The sequence below is a fragment of the Charadrius vociferus genome, unplaced genomic scaffold (assembly GCF_000708025.1).
Source record: "Charadrius vociferus isolate BGI_N301 unplaced genomic scaffold, ASM70802v2 scaffold172, whole genome shotgun sequence".
Taxonomy (NCBI): domain Eukaryota; kingdom Metazoa; phylum Chordata; class Aves; order Charadriiformes; family Charadriidae; genus Charadrius; species Charadrius vociferus.
This window is the reverse complement of record NW_009647217.1, coordinates 1,049,699-1,057,192: the sequence shown is the minus strand read 5'-3', so window position 1 is coordinate 1,057,192 and position 7,494 is coordinate 1,049,699.

Genomic DNA, 7,494 nt, shown 5'->3' with positions numbered 1-7,494 from the left:
AGGGGTGCCAGGGCCTCCCCCGCCCGCTGCTGGCAGGAAGAGGGTTAACGATGCCCAGGGAGCTGCAGGCAGCCTCCTCCTTGCCCTCCCAGGAACAATGGGGCCATTGTGGGAGGCCAGGCAAGTGTGGGCAGGTCCCCAGGACTGGCAGTTACCCACTGGGTGGGTCGTTACTGCCACAAACTCTCCTTCTCTCAGGTAGGAGGGGAGCGGTGGCTGCCATGGGCCCTGCAAGAAAACAGGGCTAGCCCAGGCGCAGGAACGCCATGCCAGCACGCCCGGTGGCCCTGCCGAGCAACCTCGCTCCGACCAATCTGTCTGGGTACAAAATGCAGTCAGACAGCCACGGGCACAAGGCTGCCAGCCGACACTGGCGTGCAGCAGGCCAGACTGCGAGCCGGCTGCTGAGCACTGCCGGCGCTGCCAGCACCGCACCTGGGTCTCCGAGCAGGATCAGCTGTGCGCCTGGGATGCGGTACGCAGGGACAGGAGCAGGAGGAACCATGCTTTTCTCACCCCAAAGTCACGTTTCAATGGCGGGTGCAAGCGCTGACCTGGGACCAAGAGCTTCTGGGAAACCTGAGAACTCCTCAACTTGACACACATGAGAGCACTGAGAACACGACTGCGTACTGGGGTATGACTGCTTTGCAAACCTCCGCAGTCTGAAACTGGGATGAACAAGCAAGGGAGCAAGCGGCTCCTATGTACTCCCACTCTCCTACAGATTTGTCGGTGCGAAGAGAACGCGGGATGCTCCAAATTCACAACCCCAAGACACAGAGCTGATCCCTGACACAGCGGCAGCACTGCTGGGAAGCTCTACGCTGAGGCAAGGCCGGCACTCTGTCACGGTCCCAGAGCCTCTAGCAGAGCTTCATGCCCCCTTGGGCACGGGACCAGGGTACCCCACAACAAACTGAGCTCACTGAAGAGTACACTCAGCATCTGCATGAAACCCTGGGCCAGGAACCTGACTCTGCACAAAGAGTCCGACTTCCAGACACTGCATGCTGCCCCCAGTATCACAAGCAGCTCCGGCTGGTCCACAGGAGCGTAGCAGTGCAAAGAGAAGTGGAAAACAGCCCCGTAACCACTCAGCACGGCCTCCCCGGGACCCCTCATGCCTGCAGGCAATGCTGCAGAGCGCAGCTCCAAACATCTGGATTAGTCCGAGTTCTGACAAGGGGAAGGTGCAGCTCAGGTGCACGTGGTATGTGCTGCTGTGCGCAGCCACTGCAGCTCAAACCCTACGGGACCGACTGCCTATCCCTGTGGGAGCTGTGTCCTTTTCCACTCGACACGGCGGCTTCTTCCCTCATCTCACAGCTCCACTCAATCCTCCCATTTTCAGGAGCACAAATACAGGCCAGCACAGTTCCCTCACCTGACAGCAAAGCTCTGCCACCAGTCCCCATCTCCGTTTCTGTTTCATCCCGTGTCCCGGTGTCCCGCACTAGCTCAAGGAGCGCCACTGCTCCCTAATTTTCCCAGAGCCGGGCTGACAAGCAGCCTGAGCGGACTCACACAGCTCCCGAGGGCAGCGCCCCGGGTCGTGCTTTCAGAGCCGGAGCCTTCTCCCCTGCAACTCCCAGATAACTGTTCTGTCATTTCTTCACATTTCCCACCTGAGGGCATCGCTTTCTTCCTTGCCCCCAGATCGCTCTCTCCCGCTGCTGTTGCTCAGCTCCGCCAAGCCCACTTCGTGACACGCTATACAAGTTAAACACAACACTGCTTCGGGTCCCAAATAGGAGGCTGGCGGCTCTCAAAGAGAGGGCTACAAATAGATCTGTCAAGGTAAACACGCTGCGCTCCCTGCTTTGCAGCCAGCTCTGTTCCACAAACCAGCGCAGCCTGCAGATGGATTTTGCTCTTCCCTCAATACTCAGGCAAGAGGGCCCAGGACGAGGGCAGGTAAAAACAGCTGACGGATCTGACAGGGCAGAGTTTCGTCTGTGTATCTTTACCAGACAGCGTGCCTGAAAGAAAACACAATCTCTCCTTCCAACAAGGAAAAGGAAGAAGCTGGGTAACCTCTGGCAAAACAGAGAAAAAGGAAAAAAAAAAAAATGAAAAGAAAAAAAAAAATCAGGGCAACAGGGACAAAACAATCTTTGTCCTCATTTTGCTGGTCACGCAAACACAGTGCAGCCGCAGCACCCGCTGCCCCAGCTCGGACAGCGAGTCATAAGCACGACCGGCCCAGTTTCACCGAGGCTTATAGAAACCAGGCTCTGTGGCCCAGAGAAAGCCACGTCCCTGTACTCCAAAAAGAGGTAGAGCATAGATGGGATTTCCAGACTATGCTGATAATCGGCTCACAGAAACTAGATAGGAGAGCACACCCTCAGAGGTCACCGCTCAGCTCCACGACCTTCGCTTAGACGCTGCTCCTTTAAACGTGGCTCCAGAGACCACACAAGGGTTAAATCTGCCTATAAATATCTGTTCTCAGCAGGGCTGCTGCTCTGAACCCTCCAGCCATCTGTTCTAGCTTTCCCCCATCTAAGACTCTAACATCTGAAACACGCTCACAATTCTTAGGAGCGCTCCCAAAAATAGACCAGCGCTGTGGCTTAGCTCTGTCGCCTGCGAGCGCAGGAGCATGTATGCGTGTGCCTGTGCCGGCACAAGCCTGGAGCTGTGCAAATACGAACACGTCTGCCTCTGTGATGGCGAGCAGGCCCGCACCAGCATGGGTCTATTTGCATCCATGTTGGCGTGGGTGTGCCGGCTTAACCGCAGATCCATGCGAATCCGCACGAGCGTGTTCACGCTGGTACAAACCTGCATCTGTACGTGTGTGCGCGTTTGTGCCGGTGCGTGGGCGTGAGAGAACGTGGAAGCCTCTCCACCGCTGGATGCAACGGCAGTCCTGCCGTGCCCCCTTCCCCGGTGGGACGCAGCCAGGCGCCTCTCCCGCTGCTTGGCCTCAGCGTGAAGCAGGTTGTCCTGCGAGGTCCCACCGTCCCCCGGCCCTGGCACCGCAATCCATCCAGCCAGCCTACCCTACAGCACAGCGGGGATGGGAGGACGCTGGTTCTCTCGTTCAACGCTTGGCTCAGCAAATTCAGCAACCCCACCTCCGGGCACCAGAACCTTGCTGCGAAAGCAAGTAAAGCCTGATCTGCGTGGGGCCGGAGACACGCCACCCTGCTCGCATCCAGCTGGGGCTTGCAGGATTTCCTCAAGCGCTCCATGGAGAGAGCCGGGACAGGGCTGCGGCTGCAGGCATGACAAGCTTTCTCTTGGAGCAGAGCGGGCACCAAGTCTCTCATAGCTCTTTCCAAATATCAAAGACACGGGTAGGTCCACCCTCCCAACTGCCGAGGCCATCAGCCTTCCTCCACAGGGGCAAATCCAGGAGACAGTGATCGTCTTCACGCTCACAGGGCAAAATGGGAAACAAGCTGTCCGCTCCCAAATCCGGACATATTGTCCTGCAGCAGACCGTCCCCCTGAGTATCCTCAGGGCACAGCGCTGCCCACCGGCTCTGCGCCAAGCACGGCTCACACCCAACTCGCACCCAAACACCCGTTACTCAGTGGGGACCATCGCAAAGCAGCTCAGCCCTGGCTGCTGGTGCTGCTGACGCCACACCACAGGGCGCTGTGCACACAGAGCCACAGGGAGGGGACAACCCGTGTCCATCCTCCACGTAGTGATGACAGCCCGAGCATCAGACAACAGCTAGGTTCTCATCTCTATCTAGTTCCACTAGAGCGATTTTCCCTTCCAGACCAAGTAAAACTACAGACAAAGCCTCAAACACGAAAGTGCCCGGCTAGGGGAGGGGACAGGACAGGGCTGTCTGAGGGTGCAGTCGCTAAGCCCCACGACGAGGCGGTGGGGAACCCCTGCCACAACACGGCACATGCTGAGCTAAGCCTCCTCGACCAACACACACACACAGAGCCCACGGGTGAGAAACACTGTGGGGGGCTCTCTCAAGACCGTACCTGCACACGTGGGCTGGTGGAAGGGCCCAAGGCTGCCACACCAGAGCGCTGGGCTACTGAAGCGTCATTTGGCTTTTCCTGCAGAGCGTTCCAAAGAGAACCTGACAGGTCGGAAGGTCAGTGGGCAGAAAGTACGTACCACCACAGTTTTGCTCATGGTTCGCCAAGCTGCCCAGTCTCTTCCACCCCTCTGATGTTCTCAAGATAGCTCCAAGAACTACAAGCAGGACTTTCTGAGAAGCCTAAAACGCAGGTACACCTTCAACTCGGGTGACAATGTAAATGGAAAGGGCTTGAAATTCCAGCTCTTCACTTCAGGCTTTGGCGGGGAGATGTGCTGGGAAACAGCCTCAGCAGCCTGAGTCAACAGAGCTATACTCTATTTCTGACAGAGGGAAAAAACCCCATTGATCCAGGTATTGATTTGATGCAGGAGTTTGTGTTTGTTTAAAAGTTTGCCCATGGGTCAGACCTTGTTACAAGCGTCTTGCCTGGTGATGAGGTTAGAAACAGACTGTGCCAAACTCCGGTCACCTGCCTGGGGAGCAGAATGTAAGCAGGTGTGGAAGTTAAGTAGCCCCTCGGGGATGCTTCCCTCCTCCGCTCCCCCAACATGAAAACCATCTCGTTGGGTGGAGAAACACCACAAACAGCTGTAAGGCAGCACCGGCGTTTTGAGGAGTACAGCGCAGATGATAGGGTGTAAACAGGGGGCTGAAGGCCAGGCAGTTTGTCAGAGGTTTCAGATCACGAGGCGGAAAGCATTTAAACAGCGGACCCACGTCAGGATTATTTCCCCCGCCACCCCTTTCTCTCAGAAGGAGCACGGGGATTTTCGGATCCCCACAGGTTTGCAATCCAGCTAGGCAAGGGGCCTAAGAACCAGAAAATGACACAGACCAGGACAGCATGGAACGGACAAGTCGTGCTTCCTTCTCTCCAGCAAAAGCAAAAGCAGACACGTGAGTGCCAGGATCAACCAGGTACCCAGTAACACAGGCAACCTCCAAACGCCTCGCACACAAACAGCTCCTGTACCAGCTCAGGCCCCCAGCCGGCTCCATGTCTGGTGGAAAAATAACGGTCTCCACTTCAGCAGCCGGCCACGGGTGCCAGCAATCCGCAGGTCACATGACCACAAGTAAGTTTAAGGAAGAAGCGTGGCTACATCAGGTGCGGTTATTCCATCAGAGACACACTCAGGTATTGCTACAGCGCTCTCCTCTTCCCACACCTCCTCACCCCTACGGGTACAAGCTCTTAAGAGTCAGGGAAGGGAAGAGAAGCGAGGATAGGCTGAGGATGAGGCACAAATGAGTGCAGGCGACGCGTGCCCAGCAGCTACCTCCTGACCTCAGCGTTCCTTCCCTTAGTGCCCAGCAAACGTGCAGCGTCCATTGCCCTCTACTCATTTCCCGCCCCAGAAATCTCTGCCAACAAACACCAGATCCCAGCAGCACTTCTCACTTTTCCTCACCGCTTCTGTCCTGCTATCACAGTTCCTGCACAAACCGCAGACGCGTGCCCACTGCAGTGTCTTCATAGCCACCTCCAGCTGTATGGCATAGGCAGTGCCACCGCCTGCCGGAGAAGAGGTGGGGGCACAGCTACGAGCTCAGGGAGACATCTTCTACGGACGGAGATAGCTATCGTTCCCCTCACATCTGCATTCCCCACGTGACGTGTGGCAAAGAGGCTCAGCCTTACCAGGAGCTCGCAGGCACCTTTTCCCACCGCGTTCTCAAGCCTCCTCGTGCACCTTTAAGTTCCCCTGGTTTCAACGGAGCAAAATATTCGGGAGAATTTATTTTGCCTTTTACATTTCTTAGCCCATCACATCCCTTCCTGCTAAAATAAAAAGCAGTAAATCAATTTCTCCCCTTCTCTGCCTTTGCTGCCTTGGAAGCGTGTCTCGCAATTGAGTGGTGATATATGACGGAGGAAGCAGCAAACTAGTTCAGGCCAGCGCGGGTATCCTCAGATACCCGCACGGCTCACCGCAGCCAACCACCCGCGTGCTCTCATGCAGCCCCCTTGCTGAAGTACACAGAAGCCAGAGTCGGGCTGGAGCATTTGCTGCGATTCATGCATTCAAAATAGCAAAAATCAACATACAAATTAAGAAAATCTGTCACCGAAACCAACTGGCCAATTTGCATCTGAAAACCGCTCTCGCCCGAGGAGCCTCCTTTTTTGGCTCCGTAAGTTTTACGCCTGTGAGGTGCCACACGCTCGGGCGCCCAGTGACCCCCCGGAGCTGGGACACGCAGCGAGGTCCCACTACCTGTCACGCAGTTCAGGCTGGGATGTGGGCTCGCCCTGGCCAAAGAGCCGCACTGGCAGCGCTGGGATGACAACTGCCTTATCCCTTCTGCCATCTCCCCTCCGCCCTGGGAACGGGTCACAGGGCTTCCCCCCAAAGCTGGATGCAAAGGGAGGAAAGATGTTGATGGCCAAACCACAGCCTGCGGGGCAGAAAACCACCCCCCGTGCAGGCACCCTGCTTCGGGCCAGGCCCGGCCACGTCTGGGTGCAGGGATATGTGTGGTAGGAGCACGCCGTGGGACAGGGACTGGTGGCTTCCCTGAACGCCCAGGGGAAAGCTGAGCTCCCACGCCGGGCTGCTGTTGCCTGGGAATTGACAGACCAAAGCGGTGCCCCAGGGATTCTGCCAGCAGCAAGCAGGGGCTCTCAAACCTTTCGTGTCATCGCCCGAGTCCCGGTGCTCCCGTGCACCCATTTCACCCTAGTGCTCGGCGCAGCGGGCAGGGAGTGAGCCATGCAATCCCCCGCTGCGGGGAGCAATACGAGCGCTTACCAGTGACGACTTCCAGCGCAGTGGAAGAGGACAACCCTGCAGCAACGGTGCCCAACAGAGATGCCCGTGCCCCTGTCCCCAGGAGACGGGTGTCGCGCACCGCCTGACAGCACGAAGTGCCCGACAGCCGGCCGGCTGTGTGCCGAGGGGCCAAAGGCGCCTGCTCCCCTCTGGACGGCACAGTGTCTGTCTGCCCCTCGACAAGGTGTCGGGCTGTTTGCACAGGAGGGTTGTTGGCTCCCACCTTCCTAGCGGAAGAGCTGACCCCAGGGCACGTTTCACGCGCCACGGCAGCATTAGTAAACACTCAGGAACAATGCTGCACCTCTCACCTCCGCCTGCTCCCCGAAAGCCAGCCCGCAGCCGGCACAGAGCCTGGGTGCCAGCGGCCCAGGGAGACTCACTCCTCTGCTCCTGTCCTTCCATGCCTGGCCTTGGGCAAGATGCTTGGCCTCTCCCGTAGGAGAGCGGCCGCGGCCATGGAAGGCCTGTGCGCAGCAGGCAGCTCCCCCTCCTCCCAGGCAGCACCACCGCAGGCAGAAGCAAGAAGGCAAAGCCAGGCTGCCATCCCGCACCTTCTCCCCCTAGACCGATTCTGAAAATAAAAACCAGCTTCCACTTGTCCTGGCCCCGAGAGAGAAGGAGGCAGAAAGAGGTTTGTTGTCAATACATGAAACTGTCGCTAAGTGAAGGAGAGAAAAAAAAAAAATCTG